The sequence below is a fragment of the Ascaphus truei genome, chromosome 19, assembly GCF_040206685.1.
Source record: "Ascaphus truei isolate aAscTru1 chromosome 19, aAscTru1.hap1, whole genome shotgun sequence".
NCBI lineage: Eukaryota > Metazoa > Chordata > Amphibia > Anura > Ascaphidae > Ascaphus > Ascaphus truei.
Window position 1 is genome coordinate 8,715,908 of NC_134501.1, and position 13,276 is coordinate 8,729,183.

General features: G+C 43.5%; 1 long non-coding RNA gene across 1 annotated transcript in view; it reads right to left on the bottom strand.

Annotated features, from left to right (window-relative positions):
• Window positions 1-2,485: 2,485 nt before the first annotated feature.
• LOC142469807 (uncharacterized) overlaps window positions 2,486-13,276 on the bottom strand; it is a 49,795-nt gene continuing 39,004 nt past the window's right edge. Inside the window, exon 6 of the long non-coding RNA XR_012789094.1 lies at window positions 2,486-3,095. This is a non-coding gene — a long non-coding RNA (uncharacterized LOC142469807). The remainder of the gene's footprint in view (window positions 3,096-13,276) is intronic.

Sequence of the window (13,276 nt, forward strand, 5' to 3'; positions counted from 1 at the left end):
CGTGTCGTCATGTTTGATGGATCTATCTCAGGGGGGCTCATCTCCAATCCTCAAACCCTCCAGCCCCCCCCCCCAACAGGTCAGGTTTTCAGGATATACCATCTTCAGCACAGGTGGCTCAATCAGCCCCTGCTTCAGCACAGGTGACTTATTCGGTCCCTGCTTCAGCACAGGAGCCACTGATTAAGCCACCTGTGCTGAAACTGGGAAATCCTTAAAACCTGACATGTTGGAGGGGTGGGGGGGGGGGGGGGGATATGGAGGGCTAGAGTTTAGCACCCCTGACCTGTTTATATTGTGCAACTGTTTAGCTAAACAATCTTTTCAGTTTAAACATTAGTTTGTTTATACTTTCATCACGACAACATCGTTTTTTTTAAACTCTCTGCTCCCAAAATAATGATCTCTGCCCTTTCCCCCATTCTCCGATTTTATTTTCCCCGTCACTTTCATTTGGAAATACTATGAACGATGCATTTTTGTTTTATTTCAAATAAATGACATTACCCGTATTTATTTTAGTTTTGGTGGATTTCAATATGTTTTTATTAAATATTCCCATAACCGAGAACTTAATGGACCCCGCATGCTTATATAAAGTATCAAAATGAAGATTGGCATGTTGGATTGAATACAAAAGTTATTGGTTCACTATAAGAAAACAAGGAGGGTGAGACAGCAGATTTTTGTATGGCTTCTAGATTTCACTGGGTTTAAGAAAACACACACAATATATATATATATATATATATATATATATATACATATATATATATATATATACGTGACATATACATATATGTAAAAAAATATATATGTATGTATACAAAAATATGTATATGTACTGTATATATGTGATATATACATATCTTTATTCCATATAGCACTTTTCTCACAATGGGACCCAACGCACTTCCCAATTACAGCATAGTGCACAGTACACATCATTATTACAGACACAGGTCCCCTGCCCCGTGGAGCTTACAATCTATGTTTTTGGGGCCTGAGGCACAGGGAGATAAAGTGACTTGCACAAGGTCACAAGGAGCCGACACCGGGAATTGCACCAGCCTCCCCTGATTCAAACTCAGAGTAATTGTTTATGGAGTCAGTGTCGTTACACATCATCATCATCATCATCATTACCCTCCTCATCCATATCATCCTCATCATCCTCATCCTCCTCATCCTCATCATCCTCATTATCATAATCATTATCATGCATATTATCATCATCCATATCATGACCTGGCCAGACCAAGCCTCATTTATCTTTTATCATCGCTAATCGTGCAATATGCCGGGACGCTGTCTTCCCCGTGCTGGAGAAGTTCTGGGATATTTTGGGAGCGGACACCACAAATTGGGATGTGACTGCGCCGGGGCGGACAGGATGACCGTGACCGTATGAGCCTGTGCCGTGCTTGTTGCCTGCGTGCGCCCGCAGGCAGGAAAAGCTTCCTGTGCTCCCAGTCCTGTAAGGAAAGTGGAGTTTAATGATGCTGCTAATTCAGATTGCGCAGAGACAAACAACACACAGTGCAGCTCCTAGCAACACAACGCCTCTAACCTCTCTCGTAACCCCGAACACAACAAGGGAAAGTGGACGCGGGAAGGGTTTGTAAAAGTTTCCAAAATACAATGGATGCGTTTTCAAATTTCTGGTACCGACAAAAAGCAGGAAAAAACCCCCCCATAATTCATATCTTTCTCCCCCAGGTTCTTCTTTCTGTTTCTTTGTCCTTTCTGGGTTTTTTTTTCTTTTCTTTCACACTTTCTGTGAATTTTTACACACGGTGGGAAAATAGCAATACACGTCTCAGTTTTACGACAGCTCGCTTTTTCATATTGCTGGAAAATACGCTACCTTTACCTCCTCCTTCTCCATTACTTTACTCACATGGACCCTGATTTTGTTACTTCCATGTTGAGAATAAGTGAGGCTGCAACCTACAGTATATCAATAGGGTGTTAGCTCAGTCTGCTCGTCTTGGATACATGCAAATAAACAGTCAGTAACATACCTTAATTCTTAAAAGAGCAGTCCATACAATACCCTACATGGTTTTTTTTGTAATAAATCAGTTCTGTATTATTAGATAATACTTAAAAAATATTGAACTCTTAATGCCATTTTTAATGCGTTTTAATACACTGAGCATCCTTCGATTTCTGTAGCAGGTTTTAGCCCACATCCCCAGCAGTGCAAGATCTTTGCAACACTTTCCTGTTTGTGATAATTTGTTGCCAATGTTTCCAGCAGTTTGAGCTGCAAACTGTAACAATAGACAATGTTACCGTAGTAATATAAGAATACATTATAGCTGCTGAGTTACACTGACTGAAGGATTGATTGAAAATGAAAGGCAGCCATTTAGTGAACCCTGGAAGCAGGATCATTGCTGATCAATCACAGGAGAACAAATCGATTGACAGCTTAGATAATTAGTTTTCAATAAAGTTAATCAAAGGCTGAATATATTAAAGCAAAAAAAATAAATATATATTTTTTTTAAAGTTCCTCATGGACTGCCTCTTTAATTCTTAATACTGCTTCGTAAATGAGCCCATATCTTTTAGGAGAAACAGATGTACATTGCAATGCTGAAGGTCCAAACGGATCATCTCTAATTATGCCCTGTACCCAGCTGCTTAACCCTGTCACTACCAGAGGCGAATTTGAAATGCATTGTAGCCATTGTTGGCAGTTAAGAGGTTTAAAAACACAAATTACACTTTTTTTGTGGGCCCATCTACATGTATTATTGAAGGAAATAGAAAACTTGGCGGTATTTTTATTTGGAGTCGATCGTCCTTCCTTTCCGAGCGGCAGAAATCCTGTCCAACGGTCATGACATGAATGATCCCAAATGTCAGTGTTCCTTCAGTTGTTTCCCATGTCAAGCGCGGCGTGATCGCCTTATTTATGTCTGCGTGGTTTTAGTAAATGACCATTCAGAAAACCACTTGTAACTTTCAGAGCGAAATTAATGGCGGTGTATGCAGCCCACACCTCTTCCTTAACACATTTATATCTCAGGATTTTAAGTAGGTTCTTCCTTTCCGAGGCAGGCAGAGCCGTACGAGAGATCCCCCTAACAAAAGGAAACAAAAATAGTATATAATGCATCCTGGATGTGGTTACAATGAAGTGTAATGAACATAGCAACAGAAGGGACACTCCGTGTATAAGGGTCTGTGAACTAAAGACCTTGGGTTCATGACCTGTAGCGAGTTACACTAATGTGCGTATCATTTTATTTATATAGCGCCAGAGTTTACGCAGCGTGTAAAAAGTGTGACAGGTAAATGATGACATACGGCAAAGAGAGCCTCTGACCCAGAGAACTTACAATCGAAATGGTATATGTGTTGGGCGGCTTACAGACACAGTAGGTGTAAAAGTGCACTAAGGGAGGTCACGGGCATCGGGACTGGGAGTGAGTTGCAGGGGCGTAAATAATTTAACAGATGCTTCTTTAGGTGAATTTTCAGCCGGGCTATGAATGTGCTTGTCGGATATTACGTGCAAGAGCGTTCCATCGGTAGGGAGAGATTAGTGAGAACGGTTTAAGGTGGAAGAGAGGGCTAAAGAGGCAAAATATCTGACATTCTCTCCTTATCCAGGGGTCTTATTACGGACCCCTTAATCACCAGATATTTTATCCGTTGTTTCCATCCATCTTGGGATATCAATTATTGCTGACAATGTGGGAGCATCTCCCAGCGCAGGTGAAGTAACCCCCTGGTGGTCTCACCATCAACTACGAGAAGAACAGGTGAAATATCTTTTGAAGCTGGGGTGTCTGGCTTTGTAATGCGGCAGGCATACGCTTATAGGGCACCATGTTAAAATGGACAAGCAAAATGTGACACTCTGAGTGATCATTTGTATGTCATTACCCAGAATCCTTGGCTGCAGTGGAAGCATAGTATACTAAGATATAATGGGGAAAGACAGGCCTGTGGAACATGTCTGAGACATGATGTATGTGCTCACACGTGGTATTTTTTACCTGTGATCTTGGGGTCATGTTATATGCAACAAAGTGACCCTACGTGTCTGTTTGCGGACAAAAATCGCAATTGAAGTCATTTGGGGATTTCCGTCCTAAACAGCCGCTTCAGTGTACATAAAGTATGGCTCTCAGGGTGTAATCCACACACACAACTTTTAAGAAAATCACAAGAGTCAATTACTCTTCAATATTTAGCAACACCTTCTCCGTTAAATAGAATTTCCTATGTATTTAATCAAGAGGCAGCACAAAAATAATGACTCTGGCTGGAAACCCTGGTAAAACCGAATAAATACCGGCTTTAAAACGTTGGCTACTGGAGAAGCAACGATGGGCGGGGAGCTTTGCCGGTCCTTTCTTCCATGTAGTAACAGAGCAGGGAGAGGGGGTAGGGGTATGAGACCTCTTATTGGACCAACAAGTAGTTGATCTGTTACAAGCTTTCCAACCTCTCAGGGTCCTTCATCGGGTATGGCTCTGCCGTACAGTTCTGCCGTACCCGATGAAGGACCCTGAGAGGTGGGAAAGCTCGTAACATATCAAGAACTTGTTGGTCTAATAAAAGGTATCATACCCCTACTCCCTCTCCCTGCTTTGTTACTACATGGAAGAGCAATGTAATTCTATGTAATGCGCTGAAGCACAAGGATTAAATAATGTGCAATACCGGATTCCCTGTATTCTGCACAGTTTTATTTATACTCACCAGACTCTGGCATCTCACACAATCCTCCTCAATCCGTATTCATGAACTTCCAAAACACACACACACACACACACACACACACACACACACACACACACACACACACACACACACACACACACACACACACACACACACACACACACACACACACACACACACACACACACACAGACACACAGACACACACACACACACACACACACACACACACACACACACACACACACACACACACACACACACACACACACACTACACTGTTAAAGGAATTTCCTAAGGAAACCTCTATATTTCAGAGCTGTCGAGTGACTTGTGACCTTCCGAGGCCAGTGGGTGAAACATGACTGCAAAACACTAAAACACACAGCAGGACACTGTCATATTAAGATTAGTTGGTACACTTCTGTGACCTTTCTCAGCCTCACATTTCTCTCACGTGTCATTTCTGAGCTGCCTGCTATTACTTACTACCATTCCCAAGCCTGTCAGCCCATCCTATGCAGGTGTAATTGAACAAACGCAGGATCTTAACACAGCAGTTTGTGTCTTGCAGTGAAATACATCTCTCCCTCTACAAAATGTACACGCCAGGTTACTCTGTAAATACTTTTAGTTAATAATAACTTTATTTAATAATAATCCCTCAACTGGTGCTTACGTATCTGTGTTTAAGGGGTCAGCGTGGCGGTCAGTAGTCATACTTCTACAATATTAAATGGTTTTAGTTTAATATGTGTGTATTTATATTCTGCTTTAAGAAGAGATCTTTTTTCCTATTGCGTCTCTTTACTGTCCTACAGTATATATGCATTACGGGTCTTATATTTTAAGTGTTGCTATTTCCACAACACACCCCACTGCGCCAGGAAGACACAGTACAGTTTTTTGCCGCCTGCAGAGTGGCAGTGCCATGTGAATATACCCCGATACGTCCATTTCCAGCATTCTTATTTTATTTTGTTCAGCGAATAGGAATCCCACTTGTGAGCCCATTCATGTCTCAGACAGGTCTGCAACCCTGCCTATCCCCATTATCGCACAGCAAACAGCGCTTCCACTGTAGCAAGGGATTCTGGGTAATGACATCCAAATGAGCACAGTGTGTCACTCCTGACTTCTTATCCATTTTAACATGGGAACCCTATAGGATTTGTTTTATTTTGCAATGCTTCGCAGAACTGACGGGGGGTTCATTTGGGTGATTAAGGGATTGTTCCAAACATGAACTCTTGCTTTAATGCCTTTTTGCTTCTGGATTGTGTTGCAGCCGCGGTCAGCAGCCTCGGAATTAAACACGCAGCACTAAGCTCCCAGCGTTACAGGGGTTATGCGCCTGTTAAAACGGATGATTTACCTGCCTATTCTGCTAAAACTCATCACACATATACAGGGAACAGCAACAAAGAATGAGGTTGGGAAATGTTCTGAATCCTAGACAGACAGGTTCTGGATTTAAAGATATATCCCAGACTCCATGAAATTGCTGTGAAATGGAACAGGTATTCTGTAAGAAAAGCCGTCTGTGCCAAAGACTGTGCCAAATAATTGACATTATAAAACCAGTCTGTCTTAGACACTCAGGTCATATTCACGGACTATGGCGCCGGTTCGGGAAGCTGCGAGCGCACCCTCCCCAAATGAATGGGACATACATCTCCTCTAGCATATGGGATACGTCTACACAACATATTGATCTTTCCAGTCATACTTTTCTATTTTTACCTTTTCTCTAGGGAGGGTTTTTATTTTTTTGTATTGCATTATTCCTGACATTTTCAGTGACCATGCAATAGTGTACTGTGTAAGGAAAATTAAAACGCCCCATTCAAGCCCTAAAGTTCTCCTCACTAGAACATTTAAAAACTTTAACCCACAACAGTTTCTGGATGACCTTACCAACTGCCCATGGCACAGAATCGATTTAATTCCTGACCCTGATTCTGCGCTCGACTATTTCCAATCCGAGTTCTTAAAACTCTGCGATACCCATTCTCCACTACGCAAAATAAGGGTACGGGGGGCCATCTTCCATGGGTTACAACTGACCTTATTGCACTCTACCAGTTCAGGGATGCCTTGTGGAAAAGCTACAAAGTAACTGGCACCACCAAGGATCTCAATCACTACAGATGCATGCGGAACATGTACACAAGGCAAACAAGGCATGCAAAAGCACAATATTACTCTGACAATCTTCACCAGAATATATCAAACCCAGCAAACTTCTGGAAGGTTATCAACAATATATTCCAGCCTCCTAACCATCAACAACCAAGTAATATCACTAAGGGGGATATTACTCTGACAAACCCCACTGACATTGCAAATGCATTCAATGATTACTTTGTGGGGTGTGCCACTAACTTATTAGCGAAACGCAGCCCAAACCACAAACCTGAATCTCATCCTGGGAGTACCCCTACAGTCCCACCCCCTCCCAACACTGCCCACAATTTTCAATTTGGCCCAGTATCTGAAGAGGAGATTACACAAGCGCGCCTCAAACTAAAACTAAGCAGCCAATGTGGACCTGACTTACTACAATCTAGGTTCCTACGACTTGGTGCCTCAGCAATTGCCAAACCAATTGCTTCCATAGTCAACTCTTTCCTGTCTGCAGGCTATATCCCTAAGACCTGGAAAGCTGCCAGAGCTGTCCCAATCTTCAAAGGTGGGGACAAAAACACTGTCTCAAACTACAGGCCAATCTCACTTCTCCCAATTCTATCCAAAGTCATGGAAAAATGTGTCCACTCCCAATTAAGCGACTACTACACCAAGACAAATTTCCCTAACCAATTCCAATCTGGCTTTCGTCCCAAAAACTCCACCGTAACTACCCTGCTAAAAGTTTGCAATGAAATCCAGTGTGGAGTGGAACGGGGACAACTCACTGGTGCAGTATTCCTAGATTTTGCAAAGGCTTTTGATACTGTTGATCATGCTATCCTGCTTAACAAACTCGAGAGCTCTGGAATAGGGAAGCATGCTTTAAACTGGTTTCAGTCCTACCTATCAGGAAGATCCCAACATGTGTCCATCTCAGGCTCTAACTCCAACCCCCTGGATATCACCTGTGGTGTACCGCAAGGCTCTGTTCTGGTGCCCCTACTCTTCTCAGTGTTCATTAATGATCTTCCCACAGCTTGTAAGGAAGCCTCAATACACATGTATGCAGATGACACAATCCTGTATGCACACAGCCATAGCCTCTCTGACCTTCAACACATACTTCAGTCTGACTTTTTGAGACTCGAAAACTGGATTTCCCAAAACAAACTGTTTTAAAACACTGACAAGACTGTAACAATGGTATTTGGGACCAAGACTAAATTCTTAAAGCTTCCAGCGACTGAGCTCCATATTAGAACCAACGCTAACACCACCCTAACACCTGTCACTAGTTTTAAATACCTGGGCTCCCACTTAACATTCAGAATGCACATTGATACCCTGACAACCAAGACCTATGCCAAACTAGGGGTACTTTACAGGAACAAATCCTCCCTAAGTCTCCCGGTCAGAAAGCGTATCGCACAGCAGATGCTAATGCCAATTATTGACTATGGAGACATAGTATATGGCATGGCACCTCAAACCTACCTTAGCAAACTTGACACCCTCTACAATCCAATTTGTCGTTTTGTTCTCCAATGCAACTACAACACACATCACTGCGAGATGCTCAAAGAACTAGATTGGTCATCACTTGAGTCTAGGCGCAAAGTTCACCTTTCCTGTCTTGCCTTTAAATACTTTCTGGGCAAGCTACCCATCTACCTGAACAAGCTCCTCACCCCTACCACATGCAGCACCTATCACCTGAGATCAGACTCCAAAAGTCTGTTCATGGTCCCAAGGCTCAACAAAGTATCCGGCCGCTCCTCCTTCTCTTACTGTGCACCCCAAAACTGGAACAACCTACCAGAGACTCTCACATCCACCACCAGTTTAAGTTCTTTCAAATCTAAGGCTGTCTCACACTTTAATCTGGTCTGTAACTGTTTCATTCGCCCATAACATATATTTTCTTTAACTGTGCACGCAATGTCTTGTATATAATGTATACCCTGTTCATTTATGTAACTGTACTTGTAACCATGTATTATTTGTCTTAACTCTGTGCCCAGGACATACTTGAAAACGAGAGGTAACTCTCAATGTATTACTTCCTGGTAAAATATTTTATAAATAAATATATATATATATATCACCTGGGATTTACACATCTTGCCATTCTGTGTTACTACACTGTTTAAAGAGTGACATTTTGTGCAAATTGTCAATTCTAACTTAAAACAGGAATAATAGTTTATTTCTGTGGGTGTGTATTGCCCATAAAAGCTGTACGGGATATTACACATTTATAGCAACAAATATGCTTAAATCTGATTTTTTATAAGCTCACTAATGTCCTTATGTTTCATCTTCTGTGGTCCTTTTATGTGTATTCTGCATCTCTTCTTAGTGTGTATACTAATGGCCGATGGGTATCAACTTTTTTTTTGGTTAAGGAACATTATAATTATATTGTGAAATTCTGAGGAACTCCGACCCTCTCTAATAGCGCGTCTGAGATCAGAAGCATTGTAAGGAACCCCAGCCCTCTCTAATAGCGCGTCTGGGATCAGGTGCATTGTAAGGAACCCCAACCCTCTCTAATAGCGCGTCTGAGATCAGAAGCATTGTAAGGAACCCCAGCCCTCTCTAATAGCGCGTCTGGGATCAGGTGCATTGTAAGGAACCCCAACCCTCTCTAATAGCGCGTCTGAGATCAGAAGCATTGTAAGGAACCCCAGCCCTCTCTAATAGCGCGTCTGGGATCAGGTGCATTGTAAGGAACCCCAACCCTCTCTAATAGCGCATCTGAGATCAAATGGATTGTAAGGAACCCCAACCCTCTCTAATAGCGCGTCTGAGATCAGATGCATTGTAAGGAACCCCAACCCTCTCTCTAATAGCGTGTCTGAGATCAGATGCATTGTAAGGAACCCAGACCCTCTCTAATAGCGCGTCTGAGATCAGATGCATTGTAAGGAACCCCAACCCTCTCTAATAGCGCGTCTGAGATCAGATGCATTGTAAGAAACCCCAACCCTCTCTCTAATAGCACGTCTGAGATCAGATGCATTGTAAGGAACCCCGACCCTCTCTAATAGCGCGTCTGAGATCAGATGCATTGTAAGGAACCCCGACCCTCTCTCTAATAGCGTGTCTGAGATCAGATGCATTGTAAGGAACCCAGACCCTCTCTAATAGCGCGTCTGAGATCAGATGCATTGTAAGGAACCCCAACCCTCTCTAATAGCGCGTCTGAGATCAGATGCATTGTAAGAAACGCCAACCCTCTCTAATAGCGCGTCTGAGATCAGATGCATTGTAAGGAACCCCGACCCTCTCTAATAGCGCGTCTGAGATCAGATGCATTGTAAGGAACCCCGACCCTCTCTAATAGCGCGTCTGAGATCAGATGCATTGTAAGGAACCCCGACCCTCTCTAATAGCGCGTTTGAGATCAGATGCGTAAGGAGCCCCAACCCTCTCTCTAATAGCGTGTCTGAGATCAGATGCATTGTAAGAAACCCCGACCCTCTCTAATAGCGCGTCTGAGATCAGATGCATTGTAAGGAACCCCAACCCTCTCTAATAGCGCGTCTGAGATCAGATGCATTGTAAGAAACCCCAACCCTCTCTAATAGCGTGTCTGAGATCAGATGCATTGTAAGGAACCCCGACCCTCTCTAATAGCGCGTCTGAGATCAGATGCATTGTAAGGAACCCCGACCCTCTCTAATAGCGCGTCTGAGATCAGATGTATTGTAAGGAACCCCGACCCTCTCTAATAGCGCGTCTGAGATCAGATGCATTGTAAGGAAACCCCAACCCTCTCTAATAGCGCGTCTGAGATCAGATGCATTGTAAGGAACCCCAACCCTCTCTAATAGCGCGTCTGAGATCAGATACATTGTAAGGAAACCCAACCCTCTCTAATAGCGCGTCTGAGATCAGATACATTGTAAGGAAACCCAACCCTCTCTAATAGCGCGTCTGGGATCAGATGCATTGTAAGGAACCCCAACCCTCTCTAATAGCGCGTCTGAGATCAGATGCATTGTAAATTCTTTTGTATTTGATACAATTTACAAATGACGGGAAAATTGAACAAACCCTTTAGGGATGCCCGGGGAACCCAAGGGGTCCTAGGAACCTCTGTTGAAAAACACTAGTGTATACATACACTTACATGGGCATTGTGCCAACCACTTTTTAATAACTGAACCTTTCAGTGCTGGAGGCATTTGCGCGGTCATGTGATCACACCACCAGCGATCATGAATGCCCCCCCCCCTGCCTGATGGAAACAAAATTTGAGTGGGCTCCACCTCTGTATCGGTCGGGCTGGAGGTTCCTTTAAATTGAGCGTTTCCCATGGCGTGACAGGTACACTGGAAAGGTGTGCAGTGAGGCTCCCTCTGCAGGTAGCAGTGATAATAGCAGCATAAAGAAGATTGGAAATGAGAGCAATGGAAGAGAAGAAAAGATTTGCAGGTGAGCATATAGGATGGAAGAGTAAACATGGCAGTAAAGAGATGAACAGGAAACTAACAGGAGAAATGCAACCTTTTATATTATCATTCCGTTATAAACACCAGACCCACTGTATCACTGCAAGCTTCACCTTGCAGAATCCAGGGGCCGATCTCAGGCTGATAAGTACAAAAGGATATAAGGGCAGTCTTTTAATTGATCCAGTGATACCATGCTTCCTTGTCCCAGACTTAGCTGAACATGCTGTGTAGTGCAACAGGCAAAAGCTCTAGGGAGGTATATGGTGTTCAGTCATTAGCTGAACTATGCCATAACATGTGCTTTAAGTAAGCAGAGCTCTCTCTCTTGTCACACGTGTGACCACTCATTAGCTGAAGTGTGCCATGCCATGTGCTTTGGGTGAGCAGAGCTCTCTCTCTGTCACATGTTTACCATATGTAGAGTTGTTAATACAAAGGAAGTGTAACTCATCAGTTTAAGCATGCATTTGCTACAACACTAATCACTGATTGGAGGAAGCCTAACAAAAAATACTATAAGAGCCTAGGCTGCGGATAGTGCCAGAAGCTTCATCCATGGACCGTGCAGGTGCCTGTAAGATAAATCTTCCGTCCTGTGTACTTTAAAGAGGATTCTGAAGCCATCTGCACACAGTGAAATAAATGCAAACGCAGTCTGACACATAACACATCAAGTAGCCAAACTGATTTTCAAAGCAGCAAAACGTGAGTTTATAGTGGAGGCTACGGCGACGCGACAGCGTGACATCAGCCATCGCCGTCCTACAGCCATTCCTGCACTCTGGAGCAGGAGACCATAGATTGTGACCGGGGGGCGTGGCCGGCAGCGGTCAGCCCTCATTGGCTGAACCACTCACGTGACCGTGACGTCACCCCTCGATCGCTGGAAATATCAAAATCTTCTGGCTTTCAGCGATCGCGACGGCTGACGTCACGCGGTCGCCGTCGCTCCCCACTATCGGCACCCGCGACGGACAACATGTACTGGTGCAACGTCGCAGTCGCCAGTTCTATAAACTCGGCCTTAGGCTTTGATTTGCTTCCACAGGCCAGTAAGCAGGCTGATGTTTGCATCTGGTGTATGGGTGGCCAGGAGCCTGATGGTTCTTAATGGCGCCTCACTCTGTGATACATAGCAGGTTTAATAAATAAGCTGAATGCTCATCATTTTAACACCCGACCCCACACTATAGGAATTTTGAAGGACTCCATACTATATTATTTTACTTATGTCTGCACTTTTTTTTTTGTCTCTCAAAAAAGGTTACCCTGGATATACTTGAAGACAACATGTATAAGTCACTATGATTTTTCTTTCTTATTTGGAACTATCGCACATTAAAAATGCATTATTATGGATTGACTTAGAAATTGTACAATAACTAATTTCACACATGCAGGATGCAGAACAGAACATGTTCCAGAAAACAGTGAAGGCCAAAGAGTGAGACTCCTAGACATATGCAAGCACTCAGATTGGAATATCCCAGAAGCGGAGGGTTCTTTATTGTGACAATTTGCTACCATATCATTCTGCTACTTGATCCATGTCATTGCATACCCACATAAGCAGCCACGGTTTATCAGTGTACTGTAGAGACGTACTGTAGAAATACTGTAGAAATTGTTGCTTATCTGTGATTGGTTGTTACGTCTTTAACTCTTATCTGCTACACCACGGGTGGCCAGCTCCAGTCCTCAAGGGCCACCAACAGGTCTGGTTTTCAGGATATCCCTGCTTCAGCACAGGTGGCTCAACCCGTGGCTCAGTCATTTTGAAGCAGGGATATCCTGAAAATATGACCTGTTGGTGGCCCATGTGGGCTGGAGTTGCCCACCCCTGAGCTACACCTTGACGTGTGGTGGTAAAGGTGAGGTTGACTCAGCACCTGAGAAGAAGAGCGTTGCCTTATCAGCCCTCTGAGTTTGTAACATAATGGCGTGGGAAGCACACAAGTCTTTATAGTGGAAGCTAATTG